Source organism: Corvus hawaiiensis, chromosome 3 (genome assembly GCF_020740725.1).
Source record: "Corvus hawaiiensis isolate bCorHaw1 chromosome 3, bCorHaw1.pri.cur, whole genome shotgun sequence".
Classification (NCBI taxonomy): domain Eukaryota; kingdom Metazoa; phylum Chordata; class Aves; order Passeriformes; family Corvidae; genus Corvus; species Corvus hawaiiensis.
The window spans coordinates 77181366-77208102 of NC_063215.1; the positions used below are offsets into that span (position 1 = coordinate 77181366).

General features: G+C 42.7%; 1 long non-coding RNA gene across 1 annotated transcript; it reads left to right on the forward strand.

Moving 5' to 3' along the window:
• The first annotated feature begins 277 nt into the window (after positions 1–277).
• LOC125322313 lies at positions 278–18307 on the forward strand. The gene is made up of 5 exons (XR_007201945.1): positions 278–2626; positions 2705–2832; positions 5828–5913; positions 16183–16254; positions 16523–18307. It is a non-coding gene; the product is annotated as an uncharacterized LOC125322313 (long non-coding RNA).
• The last annotated feature ends 8430 nt before the right edge of the window (positions 18308–26737 follow it).

Genomic DNA, 26737 nt, shown 5'->3' on the forward strand with positions numbered 1-26737 from the left:
CCACCTCCCGGCGCCGGCGGCCGCGCGCCTCCGGAGATTGCCGCCTGTGTCCGCCCGCCGGCGGGGGGAGGCGGCCGGGGCTCGGCGGTGGCCGGGGCGGGGCTCGGCGCGGCCAGGTGCAGTGGGAGTCCCCGCACGGCGGCCGGGGACACGCGGCCGTGGGGGCAGCGCGGCCCGGAGGGAGCGCGATGTCGGCAAGAGGCCCTGCGGGAGAAGCGGCGGGAGCGCCGGGTGCCGCCGCGCGGGACCCGCGGTCGGGCTCTGGCACCAACAAAGAGCCGCCGCCGCCGCCGCGGGAACAAAGACCCTGCGGGCGGATCCCGGCGCGGCCCCGCCGTGGCTTCCCCGCGCTAAGGCGGGCGGGCAGGAGGGAATGTCGCCGCTTCCCAGCCCTCCCTGCCCGCGGGCGAAGGTCAGGGCGCACAGCCCGGGGGGTGGCTCCAGGTCAAGGCCGCCCCCTCGCCCTGCGGCCCCCAGGTCGCCGCGGTGCCTCGGCGTTTCCCGGCACAGCCAGGGGAGCGACGCTCCGCTGCTGCCCCGGGCGCTGCTGCGTTTGATAATGGTTATGGGAGCGCCGCGTGAACGGAATTGTCTAAAAAGGCTGCATTGACAGAAATTTCCCCAGCTTGAGATAAACCTGATAAGAAGTTAAAGTATCAGATACCTTTTAATGGACTTTAGGCACGTCATATTTCTGTGGTTTCTCACAAAACGTGTCACTTGGCCCTAAGAGGCATCGGCCGTTGTATAGACGTAGGAATTCAGTCCAGCTCTGGGGATTTGGCTTTGTTTCTTAACCCGCAGAAGTAAGTAATACATCCTGATACTTCAGCGGTCATATTTGTTGTGCACTGGGCATCCTCTGAAACTTAGTACTTGAACAATCCTCTTTGAACTCGGTTGTCCAAGTGTGTAGCTTTTTGGATTCTTCGGGTGGTTAAAAAGGGGGAAATACTGTTCCCTTTTAGCGTATCTGGAAAAGAATTTCAAGCTGCTCTCCGGTGAGGGAGTTCAGAGGAGTGAGTTTTGCTGATGAAGCTTTGGTTTGGCTGGGTTATTTAAAGAAAGAGATTCCTCAGAGGCCTTGTCTACATTAAGCAATTAAATTATTGTTTTTATCCAGTAGTATAGCACCTATATAACTACCAGAAGTTGTGGTTTTGCAGGTGAAGGTCAGTTATACTTTTGCCCTACATGTGTAACTGTGCCATATTCAGGCTTTACAGCTCCAAGGACAGAAGGGATCCTATTTCTTGGGTCCCAAACTTTGGGAGGTGTTGAAAGCCTTTCTGAGAGCTCTTGGAGAACTTAGCTGGGGGGTGGTGGGGGGACATAAAACCTTGAGTTCTTGTAGTGCTATCATACTAAAGGTATGCTATACTCCTTTTAGATGTGAAGTGTAGAGAAAAGGAAAAATCAAACGTAACTCTTCCTACATAAAAGGAGGGGGGGCAAATAGGCTGATTTTTTTTTCCAAATCCAGAGTGTGCTACCAGATACCATTGGATATTTTGCAGTGCCTGCCAGAAACCACGTAAAATCTGTGATGTGATAGCTCACTACCCAAGGCAGATATCTGCGTGCTCTGTCACAGATGACATTTGCAGAGTGTTGTACTGGTTTGTGTGCTTGGTTCTCTCTGCATATTGGTGAAATGGGTAGGTTCAATTCACAGGGTGAGAAACAGTGGCTGTAGTACTTCAGGATTTGAAAGGAGACTTGAGTACAGGGTGTGCATAGATCAATACTTTGCTGGCTCTGGGAAAACTGGCTACTGAAAGTAGTTGATTTAGCATTGCTGGCACGCCTGGGTTTTCAAATGCCAGGGAGCACCAGGAATAAAATTATCACTGTGCTGGACCCACATGGTGTATATAATCAGCTGAGAATTTATTTATTTCTACTTTAGCTGTGTCTAGTCAGCTTTTCTAAACCATCGCTAGACTCCAGCCTGGATACAAACAAATCCCTCAAACGGAGCAGAACTGGAGCAGGCTAATAGTGTATAGATGTCACTTCTCAGAAATCCCCAGAGACTACAATGTATTTCTGTGTGGCAGGAGCAATGGAAATGCTACTGATGGTCAGATACTAGCAGCAACTATGCTGCTGTTTAATTCTTCCATGAGCTGGACAGTGCTGAAGCAGCACTGAAAGAAACTAGGCCTGCTTGTGCCTGCTGAACAAGTTGTTGCTATCAACAGTCAAATGACAGCATCTTTAGTACAGAATCAGGATTTAAGAAAAATACTAGCGTAGACAAGAATTTAGATGTCTGACTGAACCAGCAGGACCAGCATATAGAGATTGTACTGTGGAAGGTAAAACATAAGCCCTGATTTCCTTGAAAAAGCTAGTGTGCAGGGAACTAAAGCATGAAATTACAGTGTACCAGCTAGTTTACAGTGGAAAACAGTGTGCTGTTTCACTTGCAATCCCTATTTTTTTTCACAGGGCCATTGCAATGAGAAGTAAAAGAGCTGCTGTAAAGCCTGGAGAGTGACATGATTCCTGTGAACAGATGTAAAAAAATTTAGAGATATTTATAAATGGAAAGCATTATACACATAAAATGCATTATAAACAGGATTGTGTTTGACTATCATCAAGGCACCTTCCATTTAAGGTAATGCATAAAGTTACTTGAAACCATTAAATTAAATTTTCCTCTGTATTCTTTGTGAGATTTTTATCATTTACACAGTGAGAAGACAATCCCATTTGAGGAGTTTCCAATTCAGGCCATCATTCCTACAGGTATTCCCACTGAAGCTGGTGTCAGAGTTAGATTTAAGTCTTTAGAAGATCACATGCTTGATAAGAAATAATAGGGTAAGTGAAGCAAAAGAACGAGAAACAAAAACTGCTTTCCTTGCAAGTGATGGTAATTTTTTTTTAATTTCTTTTCTTGCTGAACAGTGTTCTTTTTAAGGTGCTAAAGATAACTAAGCTACTGTAAGCCATTATTCTGATTGTTTGTTCAGCACTCAATGTGTAATACGTATTTTACAGAACAAATAAGATAAATGCCCTTCCCTGCAGAGCTTGCAAGCTAAATTTTGTCACAGGTGAGAGCACCAACTAGAAGAGATCCATAAAGAAACATAGATACACAAGGAAGCCTTTACAAGCCTCTTCATTCCCTGGACATCAAGAAGTCACAAGTGCCCATGTGATTACCTGCCACAAGGCTCTGTCTGCTGTCTGTGCAGCTCCTCTCATTAATCACATTGGCATACATCGGTCCCTGCGGGATCTGATGGTTATGAGCAGCAGCCACGTACAGGATCCCTTTATTTCTGCTCCTTGGCTAGTGCAGTCCATGCAAACAGTTCTCTTGCATAGGGAAGGTTTGCATGAAGGTAGGGTCATGCTCTGCTGGTCTCCTGGCTGCTCGCCAGCTGCCCATATGGTTGCCAGAATGCAGCATTAATTTTCTGAGGCAGCATGCATCTGATGTATAGTGCCACGCTGTGTAAGTCAGCACACTACTGAAAGTTATAAATCCATATGTAAGACTAAAATTATTAAAGTAACCCTTCTCACGGCTTCCCAAGTGTGCACGTGTTTTGAGAGCAGAGGTACCAGAGCTGTAATTTTCCATAATGCAGTGCAAAACCTTATGCTTGAGCAACATTAACAAACCTGGGTCATCAAACTGTGGTCTCTACATAGACGACACACCCACTGAGGAAAATAAATTATTCAGAATAAGGATTGCAGCTTTGGACACTATAAGCACATACAAATCAGGGAGAGAAAAGAAGTTTTTTAATGCACCATTATCTCACCTTCAAGAATTGCACACACTGTGTACATCGAAGTATCAATTTCAAAGCTCAGTTGGTAAACGTAGTATATGTAGGCTACGTGAGCAAGTTCACATTACATGAAAAATCTTTATTATGTGTTTAGTTCCTGCTTTTCTTACTGTATGAAGGCAGAAGCCTATATTTAATAACCTTGACCTCTTTGAAATACAGGAGGGGAAAACAGGAAGTGTGGCAAGTTATGTAATTGGGTTTTGGAAATCTTCAGGTTTTTCAGTACAATTATCCTCGCTCTATTTTTAGGGAGAGAGAAGCACAGAACTGTATGAAATGGCAGCTATCTTAATAAATGTATCTTACTTTTTGATTTATACATGGATGAATTACAAAAACTGTCAAGAAACTTCCCTTAAGGAAGATGCTTCATTTTTATTATGTATAGATAACATTTCAAAGTAATTTATTAGTAAACAGTTCTTGGGTTGAAACCTCTCAAGTTATATTTGTACTAATAAAATAGGCAATGTAAGGACCTTTCACTAGCCCTACAGCCAACTGACCTAGCCTGACCACCTCCATGGTTTAAAATTGATTTAGCTCTAAAACAGTGACGGCGTGTAAATTGCCTGCTGGAGTGGTCACCAGCACATGCTCTTTCCTAGTCCATGCCTGGGAGTTGTCTATGAGCTATTGATTTCACAGCCAGACTTTGCTAACCATTTCACTTACAGATAGTTGTGCATGAAGGAGTGGATCTGGATGCTGAAATGGCCCAGGGGACCATTTAGCAGTAGAGAAAGAGCCTGGAAGCTCTTCTTGTGCATCTGGCTTCAAGGCAGGGTCCTCTGCCTGGATGGGGTGCTCCAGCATACCTGTGTTTGTAGGTTCAGAGCACAGACAGCCTTTGTCCTGTCTTTACTGAACTGTGCTGTGATCTGTGTTCAACACGGTGGATGAGAGTTAGACTGTCTTGACTGTCTTGTAGCATACGAGCATCCAGGTTGACTTCAGCAAGTTGTGTGTTTGTCCTCAGGTGAACAGCTCCTGTAAATCAAAAGCACATGGGAACAGAGTTGGGTCCCAGTAAGAGGTTAGCAGTCAGTGTTATCCTAATCCTGTGATATCTGCTGGATTCATTTTCAGATAAATACTGAATATTTTTCTTGAAAACCCTTTACATCCAGGGAGTGCTTTTCTCAAAGCAGAAGCATTGAGGAGAAATTTAGTGACTGGTATACACATTAGATGATCAGATGATCTCTCCTGGCCTTATCCAATATAATCTAAAATAAAATCAGTTAAAGCGAAGTTCAGAGCTGCTGCAGGTATTAAAAAAGCTTTCTGATAGTTTTCATTTTTAATTACAGATCTCTAAAGTATTTTCTTGCCAACTGCTGTGTTGTGAAAGAAGATGAGAAATTGGCTAACCATAACAAGGGAAAGGAAAAATAGAGTCCATGTAAAATTCTCAGGTGGACCGTGTAAATAAACTGACATCTTCTGTCGCCAGAAATTTAGCTAATCTCTCTGTGGTATACAGCATTATTTTTAAAGATGGTAAAGATTCTTAGGTAGAAGTTATGCGTTTCTTTTAAGCTGAGGGTAGCCCTCCAACCAGCAGTCCAGACTAGCCTATAAGTTACAACAATGTGTAATCATTTCAGGGCTCTTTGAGCAAGATGTAGTGGGTGTTTGGTCATGTAATTAACCTCTTGCCATTGGCCACACATTCTCTCTACCCTATAATTACTTGACTGAAAAAATAACACCTTTCAAAGCATACATTGTATAGAAAATGAAAAGAGCATTATTTTTAGTCTTCCTTCACACTGACACGATGACTATAACTCGTATGTACATTTCACTTATTAGCAGAAGTCGTTTAGCCACATCTGAGCAGTTCTTGTTAGAATTGGGAGCAAACTGGGTTAGCATGCTCTTGGCTTTTTTGTTTTTATTTCACTTTTTTAGAACCAGTCCAAAAGCACCAAAAGGATTTACGTGTAGAAATATCCAGTGGGCTGAAAATGTAATGGATATTCATTTCTTTGTTCCAGCAATTGCTGTTCTTTTAACTCATATAACATGCATGAGTTCTGTATATGGAGAGCTTCAGCCTCAAAACAAATACTTCAGGAAGCATGTAAGTGAAAACATTGATGTAAATCTGTGAAATGAAAGTGCCTGCTCAGCAAAAGAAAAAAGTCAATCTTTCCCTCTACAAGTTTTCCTTAGTAATGCTTCTGCGTTTTTGAGGTCTTCATCCTGAACAAGTATGGAATAGAAGTGGGGTTTGTATGTACAAAGGAAAAGTAACAGAAAGCACCAGGGAACTCCTCTGCAGGAACCTGCAGTGGGATTTACAGTAGCTAACCTAAATTGCCTAGAAGTTACAACAACAGGGTAAGTATAGACTCCTCTATAGGTAATGGAGAGAGCAATTGTCACATATCTTGTGATGGGATTAAACCATAATTTTAGAAGGCTACATAGAAGTGAGATGAATCCTCCCTTGAGGGTAATGCTGCCATCCCTCACCTTCCTCAGAGCTTTAGCCTGTTGTTTTGGCATAGGCTTCACCTCCAAGCCCTCCACTGCTTTAGCCAATTATGCCATTTTTCTATCACGTATGGTACAACTGTATTGGTCATCCCATTTACACGAAGATGAGTGTCTCCATCTGTGTTAAAGCAAATGTCTCAAATTAAATGAAGGACCTGGGTTTCAGTTTACAGATGTCACAGCTCAGCCCTGCCCAACTGGGTAAAAAAGGAAATAGCCATGGGGGGCATATTCAGCAGTAGATTTACATTGCAGAAATAGAGCTACCTGGGCTGCATTTTAAATTGTGTCCTTTTCAGGTCGCTAAACTTGTCTATGTGAAATTCTTTTCTGTATCACCTCCTTGACAGTTCTCTGTGATGTCTGTGCTCAATACAGCATCTGCCAGCACAGGAATATTCAATAATTACACTTTGAAATAATGGAGCCCTAAGTCTACTCTGAGATCAACCTTTAATACCAGGTTGTGTTTGTTTTTTTAATGCTTTTTTTTGGTCAGACAGCTTCACCTTTATGCCATGCCACTCCTTTATTGTGGGAAGACACCTAAGCAAAATCACAAAGGTGCTTCCTTCAGACCTTTCTAAATTCACTGCAGTTTTGAAGCTTGTCAAGTACTAGCATATGGATAAGGCATTTGGTGTGCTGTGACCTCTGTTTGCTATGTTAACCACAAACCTCACATTTTTACCCTGTTTTCCACATCTTTCCCCTTTCTGTTGAGTCATTATATTCCTTTACTCCTTACTGTGTTTCAGTATGTGCTGGGATTTGCATATTGGTTTGAGTGAGGCAGGGACCAATTTTTTGTGCACATGTACAGCAGTTAGCACAGCTCAAAACAGCAGGGGAAGGTTGCATCACCATGGGATAAATATTAAAGCTTGCTGGGAAGCAAGTGGGACTACCAGACCCCTGGTACAATAATCATCAGCATTTTGTATCCTTGGCTCTCTCTCCCATGAGTACAATTTTGTACGATAACAGGGAATGGAAAAAGCAGACCATCTCCTGGCCAGTACAGTCAGGCTGGCACAATAGCAGCTACACCTTGCTGTTAATGACCTTCATAGGTCAGTTAAGAAATATGTAAGAGTGTCCTTAATGTTATCCAGCAAGGCACTGTGGAATCTATTTGCTTAAGCAAATCCTAAAGACAGCATACTCTACCTTGTAAGCACCTTCAGGGTCAACACCTCCCAGACAAACTTTCCCAAATGCAGTTTTTCTAAGTGAAAAATTTGTCCCTACATTGTTTTCACGTTGTAAAAGTGATGTTACAGACAAAAAAGAAAACCAAACCATAACTAGTTTGAAGTAGATATGATATGAACAAAGTACTGTTTCCACGGTATATATCCCAAGGAAGTTTATTCAGATCCAACCCTACAGGCCAATCAAATGAGAAACCAAGAATTCAAAGGTAATTGTAGACAAAGATTATGGAGGAGTACAGCTCTGTGAGTGAAGAATCTCCTGAATTACATTACTTCTACATTTCAAGATGGGAAGATCATCACTTTCTTGCTTTCTGACTAAAGTTAGAAACACATGCACAGAAATAGGCACCTAAATTAATGACCTGTTTTTCAAAATGTCATAAATTCCCAGTCATCAAAGGCACCTTCAAGTCTTCATTTACAAATTTAGACCACAAGGCTTGAAAAGTATGCCCTTTGCCTCCCAACAGCACCTATCCGAATACGGGAATTCAACAGAAAGGCTCTGCAAAATTGCTTCACCTGACATGGTTATGGCAGATGGATGTAACTGCTTAGTGTGACAAATCACCAGTGTCTGGAGGCACTGCTCTGAAGCTGAGGCATGCTGCCAAGCTGTGGGTTTTCCCTTCCAGGGGCTCTCCCTGCTCAGCCCTGGCCCCAGAGCATAGTGACCAGCTGCTCTGGGCCCAGCGATGCTGTGCTCACTGCCATGTGTTCCCGTGGGGCTGCACTGGCCACTTTGCCTGTTGCTAGCAAGGATGCTGTGGCAGCAGGGAGCTCTGCAAACCTCACTGAGCATGATGCTGAGCCAAGGGATCAGTCTGGTAGACCCCTCTGAGGCCAGAGTGTGCTGCATTTTACAGCTAGGGCAGTGTAGTCATCCCAAGACATGGGCAGTTCAGCATGAGTAGGGTGTTTTGAAGCCTCAAGCCTATGCTGGATTTCCGTGCAGTTATTGACCTTTATCTGACACCATCTTGTGAGAAGGCAGTATGATGAGATTACAGCTCCTTCTCACTATAAGTTTTGATTTACAATGGACTAAGTAAGCTTCATCTGCAAGGGAGACATAATATAAAATGCTCTGCTGCGAGCATGGACTGTGGCACAAGTGCCCCTGTGCAGAGGAAGCAATGGAAAAACTCATCTCTATGAGGGAGAATGAGCAGGAGATTTGTTCTGGCTTGTTTAATGCAAACTGTAGAATTTAATTCAGCTGGTCTTTAGAGTAATTCAGTGACTTACATTTGGTGAAGTCCCATCTTTCATAACACCTTGAACTGAAGATGGCAAGAGACAGAGGATAAAGAACCTCATGGGGTTTGTTCCAGCCATTAATCATCCTTGCTGCTGAGAGATGTGTCGTATCCAATGTGCCCAAATCCAGCTTCCAGGCACTAGTACTTGTCACGCTTCTCTGTTTTGTTGAATAGCCCTTTGGTACATTCTATTTTCTCTATTTTAAGACACTCATATCTTACCTGCTGGTTTAAAGAGATATCAATTTATCTTCTTTTTAACGAGCTAAACAGACAACCCTCTCTCTCAGTGTAACACACTTTTTCTAGTTTGGAAGTAAGCACTAAAGCTGTTCACTGCACTTGCAAGCATATCTGAACTTTTCAGAAAGGAGATATCCAGCAGAACAACAGTTTGTATTTTTGGCTGTAGGAGTTGGAGCACAGACCGAGTTCTCGAGGGCCTCCTGGCATGAAGGTTAACTCTGCATATATCAGGCTGTACTTCTCCTATTAAGCTCTTCCTGAACTTCCAGTATTGTATTGTTTCATTTGAGAGTGCAAAGCATTACGAAATTAATTTTAAGAAGTGCATATTAAGACAACATTCCTTCATGTGCACAGTAGCATTCTTTCTAGCCATATGTCTTTTTAAAAAACATAAAATATCTTAAGGAGAAATAAATTCTGTCTGCAGTAATACAACTAATTTCATTCCTTAAAACCAGGCTTTTGATGTCTGAAAGTGCAAAGAAGCTTCTAATCACTCACAAATCTCTCTAAATGGAAATAAATATATATAATGTTGGGGTTTTTTTCCCATGTCAAGCTTTTAAGCCACGAAGTGATGTGTACATCAGGGATGTTCTAAAGTTCAGTCCTAATGATCTGGTGGGTAGCTTATGGAGAAAATGCTAAAACATCCTTGAGGAAAGCAGTGGTGGTTGTTTGCAGTGAATCCTATACTGTTTGCAATGGCTCTGCAGACTGTGTGTATATATATGATAACTCTCCTATTGTTAAGGATTATAGGCTGTTCTGTTATTGTTAAACACAATAGTGCAGGTCAGAGAGGACATTGTTGAAAATTCCTGTGATCCACAGCATTGCTCAGTGGCCACTTTGGGGGTTTCTGTCTCAGAACAAGCTACAGCACATACACTTCAAGAAGGAGAAAAATTATGTAGGGATATTAAATGTGCTTTCAGAAATATTTACAAAATGTTCTAAAGGCCTGCTTACTTGCATTTGTCCCTGGAAAGCAGATATATCAGTGTTATAGCCTTTAGCATTTCAGCAACGGTAAGAAATTGAAACAGATTTAAAATAAAATATCCATTTTGTACTGTCATATACAAATAATGTCTTGAGCTCAAGGGGCTCCATTAGACTGAGCAGAGAAAAAAAAAAAGTCTTCAGAAAGTATTATTCCTTTTAAATATAATTATTTCCCTTAAGAAACATCTTAAAGTGACTGCAACTGCCCAGCCTTGCTCTGATATCCTTACAGCAGCCTGTTGGATTAACTGTACAGGAGATTTAAAAGGGTTATTCTAGGTTCCACACCAGTGGTGGAAAAATAAAATTACACCAGACCCAAACTGAATTAAGTAGTTAAGAACCAAGCCTAACACGTTATAATCACCTTCTTGCTACTGATGTAATGTTTTTCAAGGAAAGCCACCATGATCTTTAGCCCTTGATATAAATGGATTTGCTAGTGACTGTAGCAAAATCAAAATTGAGGCTCATTTGTGGTTCAAGACTCTGCAAAGGGATTTGGCACACTTAATGCTCAGTGATAAAACAAAAGCAGCACTGGACCTGTAATAGATACACAGGGAAGGGATGAGGGTAGAGTAAAAGAAAACCTTGTCCATTTTAGAAGAAAGTTCCTCTTCCCACTCTACCTTTTCCACTTTTTCTGTTCTGTTTCCTTCCTTCCTTCCTTCCTTCCGAATTCCTTCCTTCCTTCCTTCCGAATTCCTTCCTTCCGAATTCCTTCCGAATTCCTTCCTTCCTTCCTTCCGAATTCCTTCCTTCCGAATTCCTTCCTTCCTTCCTATTTTCTTTTACTTGCATTTCTTTGCCTAGCCCTGCCCATTCTAGAAGACAGTTATATATTTGCTGAATTCCTCTTTATGACAAATATAACTCAGCTCATGCCCAGTTATGCCTATGCTTACATATCTTTCCTGACTACAGACATTTAGATGAAGTCAGACCTTAATTAGAATGTTCAAAGACTTATCCAGCTGATAACAAGATGCTCACAGAGGCTATCTTTACTAAGGGAAAGCCACGCTCACTTCAACCTCTCTGTTGTTAAAGAGAGGCTCTCACTCACAGAGGGCACTTCAGGACAAGATCCTCTCCTTGCTGTTCAGAATCAACCCCTGGAAATTATTCTCTTCCTTAATTTAGAAGCAGCAGTAGGAAATCCTTTCCATATCACACACCTCAAGTCTCATCCTGTGCCAGACCCCACACCGTATGTGTGGAAAGTCCCACACCCTGGAGCAAAGTGTTTCAGTCACTGTTTCTGCTGTTCATGGTGTATCTGTCTCTGGCCCCCATGGGGCTGCAGTGGGCAGAGCCTGGTGCAGGGCAGGGGGGCAGATTATGTGCTCCAAGCTCATTGTTACCGCATCCCTGGGAGCTGAGAGACACCCAGTCCCTCAGAGTAATGTCAGCCACAGCAAATATCCTGTCCTTGGCCCTTCCTGGGGAGAGAATGCTTGGCCCTTCCTGGGTAAAAACTAGGGTTGATCAATCCACCACATTTATTATACTATGTTTTCTTAGAGGATGAGCATGGCACACACATATGTGAACAATGAGGAAGAAGAGAAGACACAGATGCATGTTCCAGGCTCTCATGTCATGCTGTGGTGGATCCTCCATTGCTTGACATTTTCACCGCTGTGCCCCAATCTACCTTGCTTTGGCACTCATCTTGTTCCTGCACTGAAGTACCTAATGATGTCATGTTCCTGAACAAATGCCTGTGCTACTCCTTACACAGAACAGAAGGAAATTCACCTACTGCAGAGGGAGATCCTGATCCTGTCTGATAAAATTTGAATATCTAAGTCAGGCAAACAAGTTCCCTTGCGGGAATACTACTCTTCTCTGACATGCCCAACCGGTGAGTTTGACTGCATTGTTGAAACTGACGTGTCAGAGTGGGGTATAAACCTGGCACATGAGAAGGTTTGGTGTCCACTGACTACTGAGTCTTTACAGAGCTGGGGAAGGAGTCAGATCATGATCTCAGTCTGATTTTCTCTTTGACAGAGTTTTTCAAAACCATGAGCAAGCCTAATAGCTGCTTATGAAAATTAATCATAATGTACATCACCTCTTTCCATCCAGCTATCAAAACTGGGAGTGAACTTAGAAACTCCCACTGTAAAGTGAAGGAAGCAGATGCTGAGTGACTCAATGAAGCAGAAAGAGGAAGCAATCTCCTGACTCCTCCTATCCATTCACCCCCTACTACCTGTCTTGCTGCTCTTGGCTGTCATTTGTGAGAGGTGTTAGTAAACACAGCTATTCTTAGCTGTCCCTGGGCAGAGCCCATGGACACCACCCTGGGCTAAATACCTGTCAAGTACCCTAGATATGTCCAGGGACCTAGGCAAGTGCTGATCCAAATAGTTTCCATGCCTGTGGAGAGGGTAGGGGGGAAGTGCAAGTGCCTTTTCCATATTCAGCAGCAGCAGCAGCCCCAGCATACTACTTGCCTTGTAAAATTCTCCCAAAAAGGACTGCTTGAGGACCTCCCCACTCACAATCTGTTCCTGGGGTGTGCTACTTGCAGGTGAAGAGTTTTGTTACAGAGGGCGGTCAGTGAAAGTGTGTTTGAATCTCAGCAGCAAAAGCTCCACATTCGAAGGCAGGACTCCCCCACACTGTTGTGACTTACACAGTAAAACTTGTGTTACAATCAAAGTAAAAAACCTCAGATTTAAGCACCAAGCAGAGATGAGATCCTAGAAGTTCAGACTATGCCTGAGAGGTCTTGCTGGAAAATGTCTGGTAGAGGAGCTAGAGCAAAGTCCACAATGCCAGCGTGGAAGCCAGAATAGATTGCAGAGAGTTTTAAGGGTTACTCAGATTATGTACTCATTTATGTCAGCAGTGTTGGCAATTTGCCTTCTACATAGTGGCAGTGAGTATCAGCTTAATTCTACTTTGTAGCTCCCTAAAAAATAAATGCATTTTCTTGCACAGCTTTAAAGAAAAAAAAAGAAAAATAAATACAAATTGACCTGTCTTTTAGACAGAAAGAAATCAGCCAGTTATTTCATTACTAAGTTCAATATAAATAATTCCTTTACCAATACATAATAGTACTCTGACTCTAGCTATCAGATAAGCAAAACCTTAGTCATATGGATGAGAACTGGAAGAGGTAATTAGCAGCAGAGAGGCAATTTTAACAGTTTTGTGTTTTGATTCCCATGGAGAATTTCATGTCAGCCACATTTTCTAAACAAAAGATTTTTGGCAGTCCTGTGGAAAGTAGTATGTATACAGACAGACTCATTGGCTTGCTTTCACCCAAGCTTGTTTTGATGCAAAGAGATAAATGCATTAGTTGTTTTATGTGTCTTAAATTTAGACTTTTAGCTGGTACAAGTCAGTGCACTTTCAATGATTCAAGTCTGATTTAAATTCACCAAAGTCAAGGCAATGCACTGCAGTGAAGCTAAACTGATTTACGCTTGCTGAAAATCTGGTGAATTTTTAAAGCCTCTTTTGTAGTGATATAAATACAGTGCAAAGTCAGTGTGAAATCATGGATGCATGAGAATTTTAATACTTGGCTGTAACACATATGTATATGGCTATGTAACTAAAAATGTATGAATATTTGTTTTACTCCCCAGTGTTTGTCATAGGTTTAATGTAAGGGAGTACAGCTGAGTGACCCAAAGTCCGATTGTTCTTACGAGCAGCGCTTCTGGTGCCACTTTATCTGTCGATGAAGGAGAGTCCTTACACAGTACTCATGTTCCCTCTGTGTTGTTGTGGGAATTTTAGCTCAGGCAGGTGTAGAAATTCACATAGCTATGACCATCAGCTGCAGCAGCTGTCCATCAGCCTCGGCTTCCCTCTGTTCTGACTGTTGTAACAGCCCTAGTCAGGAGCTCCTGGCATACCAAATGCCCCATCCTCAAGTCTTTGGGTGGAGGAAGAAGAAACATAAAAAGTTAAGACTTAAAAATGAGGGACAGTAGGACAAGAATTAGTCCAGACAAGAGATGCAAAGTAAAGCATGTAGACCAAGGAGGCATCGGCAGAGATAAAGATGACAAAGTGTGGCAGGGCAGAGACTAAAGAAATAAGAATAGTTTTTAAGCAGTTCTGGGAGAAGGCTTCCACCCAAATCTAAGAACCACAGCTTTGAAACTGTCTCTGAGTCATAGCTCCTGATGGTCCCTCTCTGTTAATCTACATCTGCAGCCTGCAGAGTCATCCCTTCTCAGCACTGGCAGTTTCTGAGCAGTTTTCTGTTTGTTCTTCTCTTCTTATTGTGGGTAAATGACGAAATCTGCCTTGTAGAGACTCCATCATGGGACAGTTTCCCCGTAAGAGTACTTGTAGCACTAGTAGTTCTGCCAACAGGATGATTTAGCCCTGGTTTTCAGGACAGACAAAGAATTAGTTGGCATTTATGCTTCTGTTCCCATCTAAGAGTCACCATGGCTGTAATGTTTTATGCCTTGTTAATCACATTCACCAGCACAATGTTTATTTTCTTCTGTTTGCTCTGACTTCAGACTAAAGGTGGCTTGCTATGGGATTCAAGGAAAGAATGATGTAAATGTGTGGATTCATGTAAATAATATTTTCTACTGCTGCTGGTATTGCGAGATGGTGACATTCCCATGAATGCAGCTCCAGTGAAAATAACATAATGGAAGAAACTTCTACAGTATTTGCTATATTTTTCAACCATTCTCTGTTCTCAACAACACAGAGCTGTGAAGTCCAGATTTCCAGAGCAGGAAGATGAGCTTAAGGAATGCAAATCTGCTATATAAAGTTTATTGCTTTATGTGAAATTCACTCCTGAGCAGCTTTAAAATACTTTTCCTTTGCAAGATGAAATTTCCAGTTGACAAACAGCTTGACTTGGAGCCCATTTGAGTGCTAGTAAAACATTGTATATCAGCTGTTTCTGGGGAAAAAAAATCACCATAGTGAAACTTACCTTTAGAATAAACATTCTAAATATCTCTGATGGGCAAATGCTTGGTGATGAATGTTTATCATAGTTCCTTTTTAAGTAATGACTTCTGTTTTTATGCTGAACTTTCTCTACACTGGTAGAGAACAGTTGAGAACACAATGTTATCTCAAGACCTTTCAGCCAGATAAGACCATGCCAGTTTCCTCAAAAATGGTCTTCTGTCTGTGAATTTTGTACATAATTGAAGTAGGGAGGCACTGTGGGAAGCAGAACCGTGACTATATTTAAATTACTTTTTTAAGCAGAATTCTTAAAAGTTGATGTTAGTTAGGGAGTTGACCTAGTTTTTGGTAACTGACATGACTTCAAGATAGGCCTCATACCAGATGTGTCAAAATACTTTGGACAGGTACTCTGGAAAGCAAGAAGAACCGGCCCAAAAAAGAATAAGGAAAATCTAAAATCTCTATGACCATCTACCTTGGGTAGAGAAAAGTCACAGCACCAAAAAGTACTCCTACCAGCCTGTGACTAGGCATCTTGAATGGAGCTAAAGTCTGTTCAAGAGATGTGATGACCAGCAGATCACCATCTGCCTTATTGGCTGCAAACCTAAGTTTTACTTTGTACGAATCCAGAAGCCTGAAAGAGTTGATATGTTCTCAGACTTCAGCTATCTTCAGAAATTTATTATTCCTGCTCCCCCCTCTCCCCCTTCATCTATTCTTCTATGCTGTGAAATGCCATGGTCTTTTTACATTCCCTGATCTGATGCGTGAAAATAGGCCTATCAAATGCATGCATATGAGCACATGGCAGGTCAATCTACGGAAGGCTTTGCTGTTCAAAAAATATTTTATAAAGTTGGGGTTTAGAGTCTATTGTATGTTTAAAAGTCTGAAAATAATCAATTATCTACAATTCCTGGTAAATAAAATTTTCAAACTTCTTAACAATTTATAAACATCTCTGAGGGTAGAGGCAGGGAAAAGCAGCAACTAGATTTTCAAGGTTGCCAATATGATTTTCAAAAGCACAAAGAAGGCTGTCTGTTTAAGTACTCAACCATTCAGCAACATAATTCTAAGAAGAAAGCTTTAATCATTGTCCCTGAGACAATCAAATTGTCAGATGGTAGTTTTATTTCAGCACACAGAAGGTTAACATTTTCAATCACAACTTTACAGGTTTCGGCAAAAATCTCCCACTTTCTAAACAGAGGACATCCCTCTTCTTTGATTCCTTTTCAAATACATAAAGTAAGAGCTGATTATTTTTTAATTTGACTAAATTCCTATGTAATATTGAGGCTCATCTCACTTTGTGTGGCAGTAGTAATTACTTCTAAATTAATTATATTAGAACCAAACCTGCCAGTGTTTGAAGTCAGTGTTCCTGGCTGTCCATATGCCCACTGACGTGGCAGTGAAATCACTGCGTAGATGTTTGGGGTTGGTTTAGCCATTTACCTTGGTGTGACTTAAAATTTTCTTCCTCACTGCTTCTGCTGTCCTGTTTATCATGCAGATGCTGGAACTGCTCATGCAACAGTCCCTCCGCTGCTGCCGTTCACAAAGGGATGTCTTGAGCAAACCAAAATCTGCAAGGCTTTACTTTCCACTGCTTGACTGGAAATCACAGAAGCTCAGACCTGAATAATGAGCAGCACAGGGCCAGGAACAGCGGGCATGGGGAAGACATCTAGAGCATTATTGTCTCAGGCATCATTCTCCAAGACAGTCCACCCTTAAAACAGAGGCTGAGGCTGTGGCTGTTGTCCTGATTCTGCTCTGGGGATGGTGACAGCTGGCAGAGGGGTGGCAAGAAACAGAGGGTAAGAAAATCTTCCACTGAGTTGTAAGAAAAACATGAACCAAAAACCTCAATGCATCTTAACCTGAAGAAAGATAAATCTGGAGCTGCTGGATTTGCAGGATTAAGTGAGAAAGACCCGTAAGGAGGGAGAGCCTTGCAGTGGCCTGCTTGTCTCTAAAGCAAATGATCTTGGACAGCTGCCTCTTGCTTGCTCAGGCACAGCCGTGTGTGGGCACAAGCACAGGTGTGTTTGGTGGCTCCCACAGTGTGATGTAGTTCAGAAGTAGACATGAGGAGCTAGATCCAAGAGAGTTCAGGTGGCTAGAACTAGGGCATAAAAAATCTTGCATCTAAACCAATGTTTAGAGACTTGGTTGCCTAGAGGGAGCACAGGAAAGGGTCAGTGGCTCAGAACAGGACACAGATCAGCCAGTATAAGTGTGCTGCTGCCAAGTGTCCCTGTGTAGAAACTCTGGATGCAGCTGCCTTTGCATATTCTTTCAAAAACATCACCATGCTTGCTGCTTGTAGCTAAATGTTGATGAAGAGTGTACATCTCCTATGTGTAAAATAAATTGGTGGCTAAGGAAACTATGAAAATACAGGTGGCTTCACACACCCAGGGGCTTGTAAGCACAAAAGCAATGCTCTGCATTCTGCTTAAAGGAGAGTTGCTCGGTATTTTTTCATTGGTGTGCTGTTATGTCAAAAAACTTCTAATTTGGGGCACGAGTATACAAGTATTCATTTGATTTTATATCTTTGTTGCTAATTTCTGGGATGAAGATTAGTGCTTCTGGCCCACTTTATGAATTCTGGATGACACCTGTATTCCAAAATATCTAAACAATGACTGTTCATTAGATGCACTAAGAAAGTGCTAGTATTTTACAGAAATTTTTGCATTCATTTCACTGAAGTGCCAGGCACAGCACACTCCTATTTTTTTGGTCCCCATATGTCATCTACTTTGAGCAGCAGAGGGGGGAACTAGGAGGTTCACAGAGGTTCCTTGCAACCTCAGCTGTTCTGTGATTCTGTGACTTGGTGATTTTATGCATAAACTACTGGTTTGAGAAAAATGCTGTTTTCTAGCTGTGTTTCATTTTAGCCTTAATCTGTTTGTACAACTGGATTTGCTTCTGAATCAACAGCAAAGTGAAGATGCTGATATAACAAGAAAGACAGATACTTTCACAATTTCTGAAGAGAGTGGAAATGAGAGAAATCACAGTTGCTTCACTTTCGCCAAAAGGAGAAGTAAAAACCACAGGGGAAACCATCAAAAGCGACTGTGTCACATCTTCCTGTATGTAATTGTTGGCTCTCTTACTGTTAACTCTCAATGAGTATCTGGTGCATTTATTTAATCTAATTACCTGTTGGAAGACAGCTATCAAATACAAACTTAGACACACAATCTTTTGTTTATGGTGAAGATGTCTTCTTCCTACTCAAAGCCTAAATTCTACCAAATTGATTTTAAAAAATAAAAAGTAATGCTCTTTTTCATTTAAAAGAAGATAAAAATGAAGATAAAGGAGGGGTACTTTAAACTGCCTTTGTATCACACCTGAACTCAACCATATAGCTTTCCTCTCTGGAAAATTTTGCTTCTCCCACCTAAAGTTAGATAATAAGAATGATGAATCAAATTTCAATAATTTTTAATTTGTCAGAACTATGATTTTGCTTTCAAAATCTGTGTTGCTATATCTTCTGAGATCAATTTAAAAGATAAGTTTTTGGTTTCTTTTTGATGCTTTGCTGGTTGCTTGCAGTGGAGTGACTGCCAAATTCCTCAGAGGAGCACTGGTGCCTGCTGGGTCCACTGTGCCCACCAGCTGCAGTGGTCCCCAGCCAGCAGCCACTCGCTGTGGCCCCTCCACTGAAACCAGGGTGACCTGCCTGGCCTGAGCAGCCCATCAGCCACCATGCCATCCTTTCCTCTGCTGGGAGTCCCCAGCACTGGGCACATGTGGGGATTGGTGTGGGGAGGCTTTGCTCTTCCCCTGCCGCTCACAGGTGTGAGGAGACCTGCCTGGGGGTCTCTCACAGTTTTCCCTTCTGCACACCCTTCATTTCAACAGCCCCACCTGTGCCATTTCTTCATCAGATGTAATTTGTCCAGCAAATGAGCTGAAAGTAGCACTGATCATTTGTGCTTTTTCTGGTGTGTGCTGGGCAGGAGGAACAGCTTCAATTTTTTCACGGCTGAAGCACTGCCTTGCTTGTGCAGCTCCCACCACAAGAGGAAAACTCTCAGCTGTCTTGTTGGTCACCCACAGGTATTTGCTTGAGGCCTATGAACTGATATCTTTAAGCTTCTGCATGAGAAGTGAAGCTTGACCTGGTCTATTTTTATCATGGGTCAAAAGGAGGAGTAAAACATGCGTGGACTTGAGCTAGGGGCACCCCATCTGCCATCTGCCCCTTTGCTGCACTGCACAGGTTGGGCACCAAAGACTTGGCCTTGCTGCTTTGGATAGGGCCCTATGAATATGGAAGGTGGATAGGACTGTGCACTTCTGCTCAAAACACAGTCTTCCCTGAAAGTGCCATCACAGTCACAGGGGTGGTATGGATGAAGAAGCACTGTGCTGGGAGATGAATGCAACCAGGAAGAGGAACAGCTTAGATAGAAATCTGTCAGTCCGTTCAATGTGGCATCTGTATAGCACTTCTTGTCATCATGTCTCTAAGTGCTTCCCTGCCTTTGATTCCAGATCCTTGTCAGCTCTTTTTTCTTTTTTTCACGCCTTGCTATCAACCTTCCTGTAAAGGAGGATCTGCACTATGATGGTTTCCAAATCCAAGACTATTTTTAAGGCTGGAGAGTAATATAATTCCTTCTAAGACATACAGGAGTGCAAGGCTTGGAGTTACGAAAATGAGCCCCTTTTTTCTGTCTTGGTTTGGTTTTTTTTCAGAGTATTCTGAGTGTCCCTGGTAGCCTTCCTTTTATTTCTGTAGTGTCACTGGGACTGGGCACAAGCCAAAGGGGAGCACTGGGGGCCAGTTTTGCCTGCGCCCTTTCCTCCTGACTGTGAACAAATATCCATGCAGTGCATTGCTGCAGTGACAGCCACCGCCTGGGAAGGGGACACAGTGGCTACCAAGCACATATGGGAGTGGGAAGGCAGGTGAGGAGATGCGCAAACCTCCCTGCTGCTGATCCATGAAATGCATAAGGCTGTGGGTCATGTCTGAACATGCTGTCCCCAGCATCCCTCTCTTGGGCTTCAGCTCTTGGTAGCTGTACCCTGCTGTGCAGATGTAGCTCTTTCTGCATGCTGATGAGCAGTGCTGAAGACAGGTGTGCTTGTTTCTGGGCTGCATTCTGTTTGGGCTCGTGTCAAATGCAGCAGGGCATACTGGAGGCTTACAGCTCCCTCAGTGTGCATCTCCCAGCATGCTGCTGCCCACAGTCCCACTGGCTGTCACCTCCTGAGGTCACACACATGCACCATTGCCATGTAGAAGACTGTTCACACGCACCAGCAAGAGGCTCACTACCCAACAGATGATGTCTGCTCATTTTTAGGGTTTTTTTCCACCAGGACTTTTGTCCCTATGCTAGCAGCCACGGTGTAGGTGAGCAAAGGGGTTATTGAAAATATTCCCACTCCAAAGCACAGACACTGGCTATCTTATTCCTTACACTGTAGGAAAGCCTGCTTTTAACTCTTGCCTGTTCTCTCATCTGGTTCATCTGGTGCACCATGGCTTGCACATCTGAGCAGCCCCTGAAGAAGGGCTCAGGACTGCATATTGCTCAGGTGTGGGCTCAGGTCCCTACATTCCCATGGGCTGTGCTCAGTGCCAGCCCATCTGTGTCTCCTCCTGGGAGCTGCTGAGGGCATGAGCAGCAGGGGATGAGGAGAGGCCCAGAACAGAGGACAGAGAGTCTGTGGTACAGAGAGGTGTCAGTGAGAAAGGAGACTGTGGCAAGCACAAGTTCCACCAAGACCACGGCAAAAAAACAGGTTCATGATGTAGTAGAGTAGGGAAGTAACGGGAGGAAAAGGAGAGACATGGGCAAACAGAAAGATTTGGAAGTAGGGGTAAAGGGGAAGAAAAAGGGACAGAAGAGGGAAAGATAAAAGCTGATGAGAAGACAAATAGCAATAAATAGTATTACGAAATAAGTAAATGTCAATAGCAATCTGCTCGGAGTACTGGGCAAAGGATGATGAACTTGCAATCAATTAGAGGTGGTGAATAAGCTGTGTGTTAGAGTCAGCCAGCCAGCACACAATCAGTCAATAGCAATGCAGAATTGGAGGATGGGAAAAAATTCTAATAGCAGACAGGTAACACATACATTTCCCTCTTGTTGGGGTGCTCCTAGGACTGTAGACTTGCATGTCTGGAAGTCAGAGGCGTGAGGAAATGGAGCGTGCTGACAGAGTACTCTTGCACATCAAAGAGTGCTGGAATGGCTGTCAGGATACTTACACAGATTCTCTATCAGATTTCAGATGTGCTTTGAATTCATACCACACCTTGAGGAAGAATACAGAGAGCTGTCCATGCAGTTTTCTCTCTCTGGCAGATATTGGCAGATAAGACTGGAGCACTTAGTGGAGAAAGGTCAGCTCTGATAAATGACTGGATTGTGGCTGGGATTTTGACTCTCCTCCATCTCCCACCCCCCCAATATATATGCAGAGAATTGCAACTACCTTTTTTACTAATCTTGCCCACAAAGTAATGCTCAGATGCTGCACATAAAGTCAATCTAACTGACAGCGGGCAAGAAAGCATAGCCTAGATGTCCCTATAACTGCATCATTCTCCTACCTGTTCCCTAAAACAGCTGGCATGCATCCTCCAGGAGTTTGGATCTAAGAGTTCCTCATAGAACACAGGGAGGATGTAATTAATCTGAGAAGACATATCTGCTGATCAAGATAAAATACGGGTCATTATTAATACAAGAGAAATCACAATACATCTGCAGAATTTTTTTTTATTTACTAATTTTGTCTATAGGGCCTGATCTGAGTGCCTGATACACTCTTTGAAAGACATCTTATGTCATTTTAGTTTTAATCTGTAACTCCACTGGATTGCTGCCATGCTCCCAGAAGTGTGCTGCATGGCATATGCATGTCTGTTGCACTATCTCCCAAAATGTGTCAAAAAGACACATATTTTATAGAACATGCCAATAGCAACCTGACATCCTATGCCATCCTGTCCTCCTCCCAGGCAGTGCTTTCAAGCTGTGGGGTTTGCCTGCAGGAGGCACCTGAGCGCAGCACCCTCACCTCCTCCCACCCCTCTGTGCACCAAGCCTTGCCATATGTACCATGCCCAATAACGAATGAAGAAGGGATGGGATATATTATCCAAGGAGGGAAAGAAAGCTCAATCCAATGAACAATTTGCCATATGAGCCATAACACATGGCAAACCTCTGCAGAAGAGAGCAGCAGTCATCTTCTCACAGTGTGGTTTCCTTGCAATGACCCATTCCAGCTCATCTAAATGATGGGGTGAGTGAAGGCTAGCTTGAGTTTTCTTGTGTGCCACTCATGTTGCATGGCTCCTTTGCATCTCGTGCATGCTCACAGGAGTGCTTGTCTTTAGTCTGTTGACTTCTAGAGTGCTGAGAAATGCTGTCTGAATACTGAGCTGTCAGTGGGAAAGAAGCTGTGCTGTCAGGCTCTAAGATGCCTTAATGCTCTTTATCATGATGTGTCCTTGAAGCTGCACAAAACAGCTGCTGCTGAACAACTTCTCAAGACTTCAGCTCACAGGAGTCACAGCATTTCTGCTTCACCACCTGCTCTGGCTGACTCTGGGTCAGCAGCAAGTTTTGGCATTTTATACCGAGCAACTTGAACAAAACAGAAAGCCTGGAATGATGCTGTGCAAGTCGGCAGCATGGCTGCTGCTCCCCACAAGAGCCAGTTGGAATGGTGCTAGGTGTACCTCGCAGGAAAAATGCAGCCACCTTTTTGTTTGCCTCTACACCACAGGGTAAAGTTCACCTGGAAGGACATTGGTCCCACATTTCATGGCAGACCTGGGGGCTCCCAGCACAGGTACCGTTCAGCATCCTATAAGAATGACCCTAGAAGCTGTGAGAGCAAGGTAGATGTGGTCTCCACTTCTATGTGCTCACAGGCTTCTGTAAACCTGATCCTGCCAAGCACTAAAAAACGTGAGACCTATAGGGTACTCTTTAGTAATCTGTATTTCACACAGTTTGTGTGTAATTAAGATCAAAACGAGTGGATCCTTTTTTCCTGCCCCATACAGCTGATAACAAACATTTTTCTTGCTTTTGGGGAAAGGTGAAAAACTCAAATTTTCCTGGAATCCACAGTTTTTCTCTTGGTGGCTAGCCCTTTGAATGTGTTTCCAAGGAAAAAAGAAGTGATGTTTTGTGTCTTGTTACAGTGTGGAGCTGTATGACGGCATATTGCTTACAAGTGTCTAAGGTACAAGAAAATACTTGTGTGTCAGTAAAGCAGACTGCCATCCTGGTTACAGCTGCTTGATGGGTGACAGACTGCAGGAGCACAGAAGAAAAGGATAAGGCCGTGACCCAGGAATTAGGGGCTCCTTTCTAGTGGCAAAGAAATATAACAGAAAGGGGCAGTCAGTGGCCCAACACAGTGAGTTGAAAGGCCAGAGCATAGCCCAGAGTGGAAAGTATGGCCTTGCTGAGAGTTACCATTTTTCGGATTATACTTTCTCCCACAGTCCCTCAGAACAGGGAGAGAAAGGAGAAAAAATAAATATTCTGTTTTCCCTATCAGAGCCTTGATACATCTCTGCAGACAGCATCGTCCTCCTTCTTGGCAGCCAGATCCTTTTTCTCTCCCAATAAAAGAGCCTCTGGAGAGCAACTAAAATGAACAACTTCACTAGAGCAGCTTAGGACAGCACGTGCCGCCCTACATGGCCAGATTGAAATCTGAACTTCTGCCCCTTCCATGCGCATGAGTTCATATTTTGGCAAGTCTGTAGAGTTTCTAAACAATTATATGTTTACTTGACTGGTTTGAAAGGGGAAGCCTCTCCAGACAAGTAAATAAGATACAGAGATAAGTTTCTTGAGAAATTAAGGTCTCAATGAATACACAAATATACAAAGGATGTATAAATAAATGGCATTTATAAATAGTATACTTGTGTACCATTATTCATACTAGCTTTCTTCTCCAGCTACTGTTTAAAAGAAAATTGTTCCATAAGCATATTTTTCTTAACTGTATTCAAGATGGCCAACATGATGGCTTGAAATCATTAGAACACACAATAAAAAGATGCTGCTTCCCCACAGTAAAAAGAAGCATTCCTATATAATGTCTCTCACTTCATTTTAATACATTCAGAGAAGTTATTAGTCTTGTTCACCATAAAACAGTAGTTTGTCCTGTTTTCCTCTTGCTAGTAGCAGGGAGCAACCTCAGTTCCCAGTGTAGTTCACCTTCTCTCACTGTCCTCAACACCAGAGCCTGTGGTTACTGTGGGGACAAACAGGAAAGGAGCAACCAAAATAAGATGCAGCCCCTCTGTACTTTTCAGGCACTCCAGTAGAAAGCCCAACTCAGAGACATTCTTGGGTTTTTTTATCTGGTTGTTGAAATATAATCTGGGGAAAAAAAAATTTGCGTGTTATAATGCCCTGTAGACCTGTGTAGGGCTCACTGGTCAATTTTACATATGGATGGTGCCAAACTCACACTTCTTGTGCAGTAGGAGCAAGCTTTGCAGATCCTTTCAAAGTGGGCTATAATGCCTAAGAGACAGGCCAGCAGAGCACCTCTGAAACACCTAACACAGGTAACTTGCTCAAGGGCACACAAGAAATCAGTAGCAGAACTGATTTTGAAAGTTGGAGCATCAAACTCACATCCGTCTTCCTAACTGGTCTTTTTCTGGTGAATAATTGGGCAATATATCATTAATTGGAAGGTGATGGCTAGGCATTTTCAGAGTACACTATTCATTCCTGTAATGTTTCATGATTTGAGCTCCAGTTTGAGACAAAAGGTCTAACTTTCAGAAAAAAATAAACTTGCTTGCTGACAACAGACTTTTTAGATTCTGTTAAAGTGGATCCTCCAAATAGGAGGCAGCCAAAAATCACTAGCCTGGTTTGCAAATCTTTCTGCCTTTCAACCATCATTTGCCTTAAAAAAAAAAAAAAAAGGAAGCAAAGAAAAGAAACAGAATTTCATTCATTTTAAGAAGCTTATGATGTCACATGTGAAATGTCAACAGATAGCAACTTAGACTAATCCCTAAAAGATGACCTACTTGAAGGTGTTTGACATACCAGGCAGTCTCTCTATACTGCATCAATGAATGACATTTTTATGAAGCCAGATTTTAAATGCATCTGATTTTGTGCTAACCAGATGATTTAGTGTTGGATCAAACTTTGATTTCCTAGTCTAACATTTAAGACAGAGAGTATTAAAGACACAATAACCTCACAATAACATACAGACCTGAAGCTTTCACATTCCTTTAATTCATTTTTATCTGATCTGTTCTTTTTTATTACCACAGATATGAAATGAGAATTTTCTTATAATTGCTTTTCTTTGCACAGAGGTCTAACTCCCTCCAGGTTGACGGTTTGCTTTTCCTACAATCTAAGTAGTGTTAGCCACAGACTCTGATGGGAGCAGAAGTAAAACCTTAACAGATACAGATCAAAATTGCAATGAAATACGTATCATGTAGATAATTTTATGGGAGAAGAAAATTCCACCCAGTCTAGACCTTTCCAATAATCAGAGAGGGGTTTTTTTTCTCCCAGCAGAGGTATTTTTCCATGTAGCACTGAACCCAAGAGATTCGAGGTTACTTCAAGATAATAAAGATGTTGGCTGAACAAAATTCAGCCCTGCCCAGAAGGTCAGCCCAAGGTCTTAAATGATCTACAGGCTTTGTGCTGACCCCTGACTGTCTATGCAAATAAAATGGGTAGGCATGCCTGCACTGAGGCTGGGAAAGGGCAGGGGCCAAGTGCGGTTGTACAGGCCATTCATTTCATGCTCTTGTCTTCTTAATTTCCTTGTTTCATCAGTGCTTTTTGGCTTAAAGTTAACAACTCTTGGATATACCTGTACGAAGTCTGCCAATTAAGAGGTATTTGGTTGGGAATGGTTGCAGAGATCTCCTGGAGGTGCTGAGAGAGGGGTTTTGACACCCATTAGTGCAACCGGTGTGTGGCCAGATGGGATGCACTGGAAATCAAATCAAACATCACTGCAGCCCCCTGACACACTCCCATGCCACAGGGGTGGATAGGGATAAGTGCTCATTAGCACGTGAAAGAGATTCTTATTTTAGCTGCAGGTTATTAGGTATGGAAACCTGTTCCTCTGTGTGCTGCCTGGTGTGGAGACACTTGAGAGAGGCTGGTTCTGGGAGCTGCCACTGATTGTTTAGAGAAGATGGAAAAGGTTGGTGAAAAGAAAAAGAGTACTAGCGTAATGGAGTCAGCACTGCAGAATTAGGATCTTTCAAAAGGCAAGATCATTTTGGGAATGTTTATGTGATAATGCTATATGCCTAGCATATTTTACAGCATTAAAAATAACCCCACCGAGCAATCACATTAAAGACGATGCAGTAAATAAAATAAATAATTAACATGTGCAAACCAGCTATATTGACAGTGACTACTACACAGACCAACTTTGTATTCACGGACAGCTTCCAAACCTAAGTGAGAAGCAGGGGACATAAACAAGCCTTGCAATGCATAGTCAGATTTATGGAGGTTTAATTTCTTGCCTGTGTCTGTTGGCTTCAATCAAAATTGAAAAGCAAGTGAGAATGGACACAATCTCTTCTTTAAAATGCAGAAAGAATACAGAAAAATGAGGCCTTGTGGAATGTTACTAGCTGTTCTCCACCTCCAGAAAGGGAGAATGCTTATTACACATCACT